This window comes from Oncorhynchus mykiss, chromosome 29, assembly GCF_057628025.1.
Source record: "Oncorhynchus mykiss isolate SJ-2025 chromosome 29, ASM5762802v1, whole genome shotgun sequence".
NCBI lineage: Eukaryota > Metazoa > Chordata > Actinopteri > Salmoniformes > Salmonidae > Oncorhynchus > Oncorhynchus mykiss.
The window spans coordinates 4714487-4722500 of NC_143050.1; the positions used below are offsets into that span (position 1 = coordinate 4714487).

The following is an 8014-nucleotide window of genomic DNA, read 5'->3' on the forward strand; positions in this document are numbered from 1 at the left end:
AGTAGATATGAGCTGTGTCAATAATCCAGTATATAAATAAATATGTGATGTGTATTAACAGTGTAACTAAAATGCAGTAGTAGAAGAAGTACTAGAAGGAGCTATACAGCATTTAAATACACACTACTAGTACTAGAATGAGCTATGCAGCATTTAAATACACACTACTAGTACTAGAATGAGCTATACAGCATTTAAATACACACTACTAGTACTAGAATGAGCTATACAGCATTTAAATACACACTACTAGTACTAGAATGAGCTATACAGCATTTAAATACACACTACTAGTACTAGAATGAGCTATACAGCATTTAAATACACACTACTAGTACTAGAATGAGCTATACAGCATTTAAATACACACTACTACTACTACTAGAATGAGCTATACACCATTTAAATACACACTACTAGTGCTAGAATGAGCTATACAGCATTTAAATACACACTACTAGTACTAGAATGAGCTATACAGCATTTAAATACACACTACTACTACTACTAGAATGAGCTATACACCATTTAAATACACACTACTAGTACTAGAATGAGCTATACAGCATTTAAATACACACTACTAGTACTAGAATGAGCTATACAGCATTTAAATACACACTACTACTACTACTAGAATGAGCTATACACCATTTAAATACACACTACTAGTGCTAGAATGAGCTATACAGCATTTAAATACACACTACTACTACTACTAGAATGAGCTATACACCATTTAAATACACACTACTAGTGCTAGAATGAGCTATACAGCATTTAAATACACACTACTAGTGCTAGAATGAGCTATACAGCATTTAAATACACACTACTACTACTACTAGAATGAGCTATACAGCATTTAAATACACACTACTACTACTACTACTAGAATGAGCTATACAGCATTTAAATACACAGTGTGAAACAGGAAGTGTCCAGTGTTTTACAATTTTACAGGTAAAATTTCACAACTCTTGGTAGAAAACTCCAAACAGATAATCAAAATTGTAGTTTTTTTTTTTCCCTAAACTTTTCAATTGACTAAAGTACAACACACAAAATCACACAGTAACTTTTTTTTTCTCCAAATCTAATCAGTGTTTTACCTAGAAATACCTTTCATGTAAAGTAATTCCCAAACGCAACGCTCACAATACGTTTTATATGATTCTCTTCTCATTTGTTTAAATACATTTGACCATCAGTTAATCCAACTGCGCTTAACGATTAATTACTTAACCGTTCCCGTAAACCTATATATTTTTTAACTGGTTTTAACTGGTTTGAACTGGTTTACTATATATGGATTTTGAGAACTACAGAAATAAATGATGCCGGATGCATGATAACCATACACAATAACCAACACTACAATAATGACTAGTGGTTATTGCTAATTGATTTCACATAAACCACAATTGGTCACCAGGTAAAGGAGGGGGTGTGTGAACACTTGCAATTTCTTTCAACATGTAGCAGGATAGACAGCAAGGGAGAGGAAGAAATTAATACGGCATCTAAAGTCAATCTTAGTTGGCTAACTAAAGTTATACTGCATCTAAAGTCAATCTGGTGAAATCACATTCACGACAAAAGGTTATCCTACAATTTTCTTTTGCCTTCTTTTGACATGAAACCAGGAGGCCCTTTCAATGAAGGGAAGTGAAGTGGGCGGAGGGGTGATTTAAATGTAGAGTTTGACAAAAGGGGGCCTGATTTATTGAAGTAATTGTTCTCCAAACCAAACCTGAATTTAATCGTTGTGACGCACTGAGGTTCCAAACTCCGTTTTTAGACCAGACTGACTTTATGACCAAAATTATCCTATTTACACTTTGTAACATTTTGACACTAGAATACACGTTTGAGAGAGAAGAGAGAGGGAGAGAGAGAGAGAGAGAGAGTGAATCAGTCATAGAGCCCATTGCCCTCTGTGGTTGTGAGGTCTGGGGTCCGCTCACCAACCAAGACGTCACAACATGGGACAAACACCAAAAATATCCTCAGTGTACAACGTAGAACACCAAATAATGCATGCAGAGCAGAATTAGGCCGATACCCACTAATAATCAAAATCCAGAAAAGAGCCGTTAAATTCTATAACCACCTAAAAGGAAGCGATTCACAAACCTTCCATAACAAAGCCATCACTTACAGAGAGATGAACCTGGAGAAGAGTCCCCTAAGCAAGCTGGTCCTGGGGCTCTGTTCACAAACACAAACACACCCTACAGAGCCCCAGGACAACAGCACAATTAGACCCAACCAAATCATGAGAAAACAAAAAGATAATTACTTGACACATTGGAAAGAATTTACAAAAAAACAGAGCAAACTAGAATGCTATTTGGCCGTACACAGAGAGTACACAGCGGCAGAATACCTGACCACTGTGACTGACCCAAAATTAAGGAAAGCTTTGACTATGTACAGACTCAGTGAGCATAGCCTTGCTATTGAGAAAGGCCGCCGTAGGCACTCAAGAGAAGACAGGCTATGTGCTCACTGCCCACAAAATGAGGTGGAAACTGAGCTGCACTTCCTAACCTCCTGCCCATTGTATGACCATATTAGAGAGACATATTTCCCTCAGATTACACAGATCCACAAAGAATTCGAAAACAAATCCAATTTTGATAAACTATCTACTGGGTGAAATTCCACAGTGTGCCATCACAGCAGCAAGATTTGTGACCTGTTGCCACGAGAAAAGGTCAACCAGTGAAGAACAAACACCATTGTAAATACAACCCATATTTATGCTAATTTATTTTCCCTTGTATACCTTAACCATTTGTACATTGTTAAAACACTGTATATATATATAATATGGCATTTGTAATGTCTTTATTGTTTTGACCTCTGTATGTGTAATGTTTACTGTTAATTTGTATTGTTTATTTCACTTTATATATTCACTTTATATATTATCTACCTCACTTGCTTTGGCAATGTTAACACATGTTTCCCACGCCAATAAAGCCCTTGAATTGAATTGAATTGAATTGAGAGAGAGAGAGAGAGAGACATTCACCAAGTCCAAACTACCAGGTGTGAAACAGGGAAGGGACTCAGGGGGTATGGTAATTTGGTATACACGCAGTGTGTGTGTCTATTTTCTCTCCCTAAGCATTTAGAACTAGTGGAGCGTCATTCTGAGCGACTGCCTCATTGCCAAGCTATTGCAGCTCCAACAGTCCTTCCTGCCGCCCAGCCTGCGGAGTGGTCATGTCACTCAAACCCGACCAGACGGCGCAATGGACATTGTTACAGGCTAAAGTCATGCCATCAGACACGTTTAATTGGTGGTCGGGGTGCAGCACACTTCCCTTTTGTGTTGCTGCCGCGTGGAACCACTCTCTCTGTCTCTCTCTCTCTCTCTGTCTCTCTCCTCTCTCTCTCTCTCTCTCTCTCTCTCTCTCTCTCTCTCTCTCTCTCTCATGTGCTGTCTCCCTCTCTCTTTCTCTGTCTCTCTCCTCTCTCTCTCTCTCTCTCTCTCTCGCTCTCTCTCTCTCTCTCTCGTGTGCTGTCTCCCTCTCTCTCGTATGCTCTCTCTCTCTCTCTCTCTCTCCCTCGTGTGCTGTCTTCCCCTCTGTCTCTCTCTCCTCTCTCTCTCTCCCTCTCTCTCTCTCTCTCTCTCTCTCTTTCTCTCTCTCGTGTGCTGTCTCCCTCTCTGTCTCTCTCGTGTGGTCTCTCACTCTCTCTCTCTCTCTCTCTCTCTCTCTCTCTCTCTCTCTCTCTATCTCTCTCGTGTCTCTCTCTCTCTCTCTCTCTCGTGTGGTCTCTCTCTCTCTCTCTCTCTCTCTTGTGTCTCTCTCTCTCTCTCGTGTCTCTCTCTCTCTCTCTCTCTCTCGTGTGGCGTTTCTCTCTCGTGGGGTGTCTCTCTCTCTCTCTCTCTCTCTCTCTCTCTCATGTGGTGTCTGTCTCCACACAGTGTCTAAAGAGGAGTGCTCTAAGTCTGTGTGTCTGCGGCTCCAGGATCAACTGTGTGGATTTGATACGGACTGACTGACTGACAGCTCTGTCACACACAGTCAGGCCAGTGGACGATAAAAGAAACTAGGGCTCGACTCTACAGTCTTTGGGTTTAGAGAGACTGTTGAAGAGGTTGAAGGGGTCAACTGCTGGGGGGAGTGTTCTATTGGGACAGTGCTTTGTGTATCCAGCCCATCTCTAACAGGACGTGCTGGACAGCAGAGGAGTCTTCATGACACTGAACGGGGTGGGGGGGGAGGAAACCAAAACAAAAGGAATAAAAGTCCAACTCCGTGGGGAGGTCTCTCTTTATACCTCAGAATTTCCTAGGTCCGGTTCGTGCTGTCTGGTAAGTAAGGCTGTTGTTGGTTTTAGTATCACGCCGTGTGTACATGGCAGACCACCAGAGTAGGGTGGCTTGGGGTGAAACACTCCCCTCCTCTTGTAATTTTCACAGAAACCCCTTTATGTCATCAACATTTATTTCAGCACTTTCCCTGGATACCAACTAGTCTTGCTCAACTGAACTTTTGTTTTTTTTACCTTTCTGTTTTTATTGAAAAACAAACAAAAATAAACATATTCTGCCCACTCATTTCCCTTAATAATGTGTTAGACTAAAGAAAGCCAGTTTCCACATATCTAAATATTACCAAACATAGATTTTTTTCTGTCTTGGGGCATTTTGGCGGGCAGGGTAGCCCAGTGGTTAGAGTGTAGAGGCGGCAGGGTAGCCCAGTGGTTAGAGTGTAGAGGCGACAGGGTAGTCTAGTGGTTAGAGCATTGGACTAGTAACCGGAAGGTTACAAGTTCAAACCCCGAGCCGACAAGGTACAAATCTGTTGTTCTTCCCCTGAACAGGCAGGTAACCCACTGTTCCTAGGCCGTCATTGAAAATAAGAATTTGTTCTTAACTGACTTGCCTAGTTAAATAAAGGTACATTTCCCCCCAAGTTACCCTAACCAGTGATATTTACTTTTGTTGGTGATTTATTTGGACTATTTCTGATGTAGGCCTTTATGTGTTGTGCTTATTGTGTCACCATAAGATAGGTGCACCCAGGTTCTGGGGTTTATCCTGCAGCTAGAGGGAGCTAGATGGAGCTGGGAGGGAGCTTGAGGGAGCTGGGAGGTAGCTAGAGGGAGCTGGGAGGGAGTTAGAGGGAGCTAGAGGGAGCTAGAGGGAACTAGAGGGAGCTGGGAGGGAGCTGGGAGGGAGCTAGAGGGAGCTAGTGGGAGCTGGGAGGGAGTTAGAGGGAGCTAGAGGGAGCTAGAGGGAACTAGAGGGAGCTGGGGATGGAGCAAGAGGGAGCTAGAGGGAGCTAGAGGGAGCTGGGAGGGTGAAAATAGTTGGGGGATAGAACACAGGTTGCACACTAAGAAAAGAGGGTTCCTTGAGGTTTCTTTGGGGAAGGGTGGTGGTTCTATGTGGAACATTAATGACTCAACGAACCCTTTGAGCTCTTCAATGGTTCTTTACAGTTCACAAGATGGTTCTTTACAGTTCACAAGATGGTTCTTTACAGTTCACAAGATGGTTCTTTACAGTTCACAAGATGGTTCTTTACAGTTCACAAGATGGTTCTTTACAGTTCACAAGGTGGTTCTTTACAGTTCACAAGGTGGTTCTTTACAGTTCACAAGATGGTTCTTTACAGTTCACAAGATGGTTCTTTACAGTTCACAAGATGGTTCTTCTCTCTTAGTGATAATTAAAATGTAGTGGATGCGGATCATTAGAACTTGAGGGGGCGTGGTTTGTGATAATTAAAACGTAGTGGAGGCAGATCATTAGAACATGAGGGGGCGTGGTTTGTGATAATTAAAATGTAGTGGAGGCGGGTCATTAGAACACGCGGGGGCGTGGTTTGTGCTACCTTGAGTGAGAGTCATTCCAGTGGATCAATGTGTTGTGTGATGCTGTTACATATTCTATATGAATAGGGTCAGTGGTGATGTCTTGAGGAAGACTCATGTACGGCCGTGTACCAATTGAGAACGGTTGACTAAGTCAGTAGTTCCTCTCCTCGGGGACCCTCAGCTGTTCCAGAGCTAGTTCACTTGATTCAACGTGTCAAATAACACTTTGCTAATACTTATGGAATTTTAACAGTAAAACATGGCTGACCAGAATTTTAAAAACTCTGTATGGTCCTTCAAAAGGATCTGCAAAGAACATTTGTGATTGAAAAAGTTTTTTTTATAGAACCATTCTCCATAAACGTTCTATAAAGAACCATAACAAAGGGTTGTATATAGGCCCAAAAAGGGTTGTAACCATAGCAGAACACTTTTAGGTCCTGTATACAACCTTTCAGCTGCTGTCAGAACCCCTTTAATCTCTACCTCTCTAACCGCAGATAGAGAGAGAGAGGTTAAAGGGGTTCTAACAGCAGATAGAGGGAGAGGTTAAAGGGGTTCTAACAGCAGATAGAGAGAGGTTAAAGGGGTTCTAACCGCAGATAGAGAGAGAGGTTAAAGGGGTTCTAACCGCAGATAGAGAGAGAGAGGTTAAAGGGGTTCTAACAGCAGATAGAGAGAGGTTAAAGGGGTTCTAACCGCAGATAGAGGGAGAGGTTAAAGGGATTCTAACAGCAGATAGAGAGAGAGGTTAAAGGGGTTCTAACAGCAGATAGAGAGAGAGGTTAAAGGGGTTCTAACAGCAGATAGAGAGAGGTTAAAGGGGTTCTAACCGCAGATAGAGGGAGAGGTTAAAGGGATTCTAACAGCAGATAGAGAGAGAGGTTAAAGGGGTTCTAACAGCAGATAGAGAGAGGTTAAAGGGGTTCTAACAGCAGATAGAGAGAGGTTAAAGGGGTTCTAACCGCAGATAGAGGGAGAGGTTAAAGGGATTCTAACAGCAGATAGAGAGGTTAAAGGGGTTCTAACAGCAGATAGAGAGAGAGGTTAAAGGGATTCTAACAGCAGATAGAGAGAGAGGTTAAAGGGGTTCTAACAGCAGATAGAGAGAGAGGTTAAAGGGGTTCTAACAGCAGATAGAGAGAGGTTAAAGGGGTTCTAACCGCAGATAGAGGGAGAGGTTAAAGGGATTCTAACAGCAGATAGAGAGGTTAAAGGGGTTCTAACAGCAGATAGAGAGAGAGGTTAAAGGGGTTCTAACCGCAGATAGAGGGACAGGTTAAAGGGGTTCTAACAGCAGATAGAGAGGTTAAAGGGGTTCTAACAGCAGATAGAGAGGTTAAAGGGGTTCTAACAGCAGATAGAGAGAGAGGTTAAAGGGGTTCTAACCGCAGATAGAGGGACAGGTTAAAGGGGTTCTAACAGCAGATAGAGAGGTTAAAGGGGTTCTAACAGCAGATAGAGAGGTTAAAGGGGTTCTAACAGCAGATAGACAGGTTAAAGGGGTTCTAACAGCAGATAGACTGGTTAAAGGGGTTCTAACAGCAGATAGAGAGGTTAAAGGGGTTCTAACCGCAGATAGAGGGAGAGGTTAAAGGGGTTCTAACAGCAGATAGAGAGGTTAAAGGGGTTCTAACCGCAGATAGAGGGAGAGGTTAAAGGGGTTCTAACAGCAGATAGAGAGGTTAAAGGGGTTCTAACAGCAGATAGAGGGAGAGGTTAAAGGGGTTCTAACAGCAGATAGAGGGAGAGGTTAAAGGGGTTCTAACAGCAGATAGAGAGGTTAAAGGGGTTCTAACCGCAGATAGAGGGACAGGTTAAAGGGGTTCTAACAGCAGATAGAGGGAGAGGTTAAAGGGGTTCTAACCGCAGATAGAGGGAGAGGTTAAAGGGGTTCTAACAGCAGATAGAGGGAGAGGTTAAAGGGGTTCTAACAGCAGATAGAGGGAGAGGTTAAAGGGGTTCTAACAGCAGATAGAGGGAGAGGTTAAAGGGGTTCTAACAGCAGATAGAGAGGTTAAAGGGGTTCTAACCGCAGATAGAGAGAGAGGTTAAAGGGGTTCTAACAGCATATAGAGGGAGAGGTTAAAGGGGTTCTAACAGCAGATAGAGAGGTTAAAGGGGTTCTAACAGCAGATAGAGAGGTTAAAGGGGTTCTAACAGCAGATAGAGG

General features: G+C 42.5%; 1 protein-coding gene and 1 long non-coding RNA gene across 2 annotated transcripts in view; both read left to right on the forward strand.

The window, feature by feature from the left end:
• LOC149970321 (uncharacterized) overlaps window positions 1-8014 on the forward strand; it is a 225759-nt gene that overhangs the window by 154787 nt on the left and 62958 nt on the right. The window lies entirely within an intron of this gene.
• The window catches only part of map3k7cl (map3k7 C-terminal like), a 37338-nt gene continuing 32651 nt past the window's right edge, over window positions 3328-8014 (forward strand). Inside the window, exon 1 of the mRNA XM_090226347.1 lies at window positions 3328-4330. The gene's annotated coding sequence lies outside the window, so the exon portion shown is untranslated. The remainder of the gene's footprint in view (window positions 4331-8014) is intronic.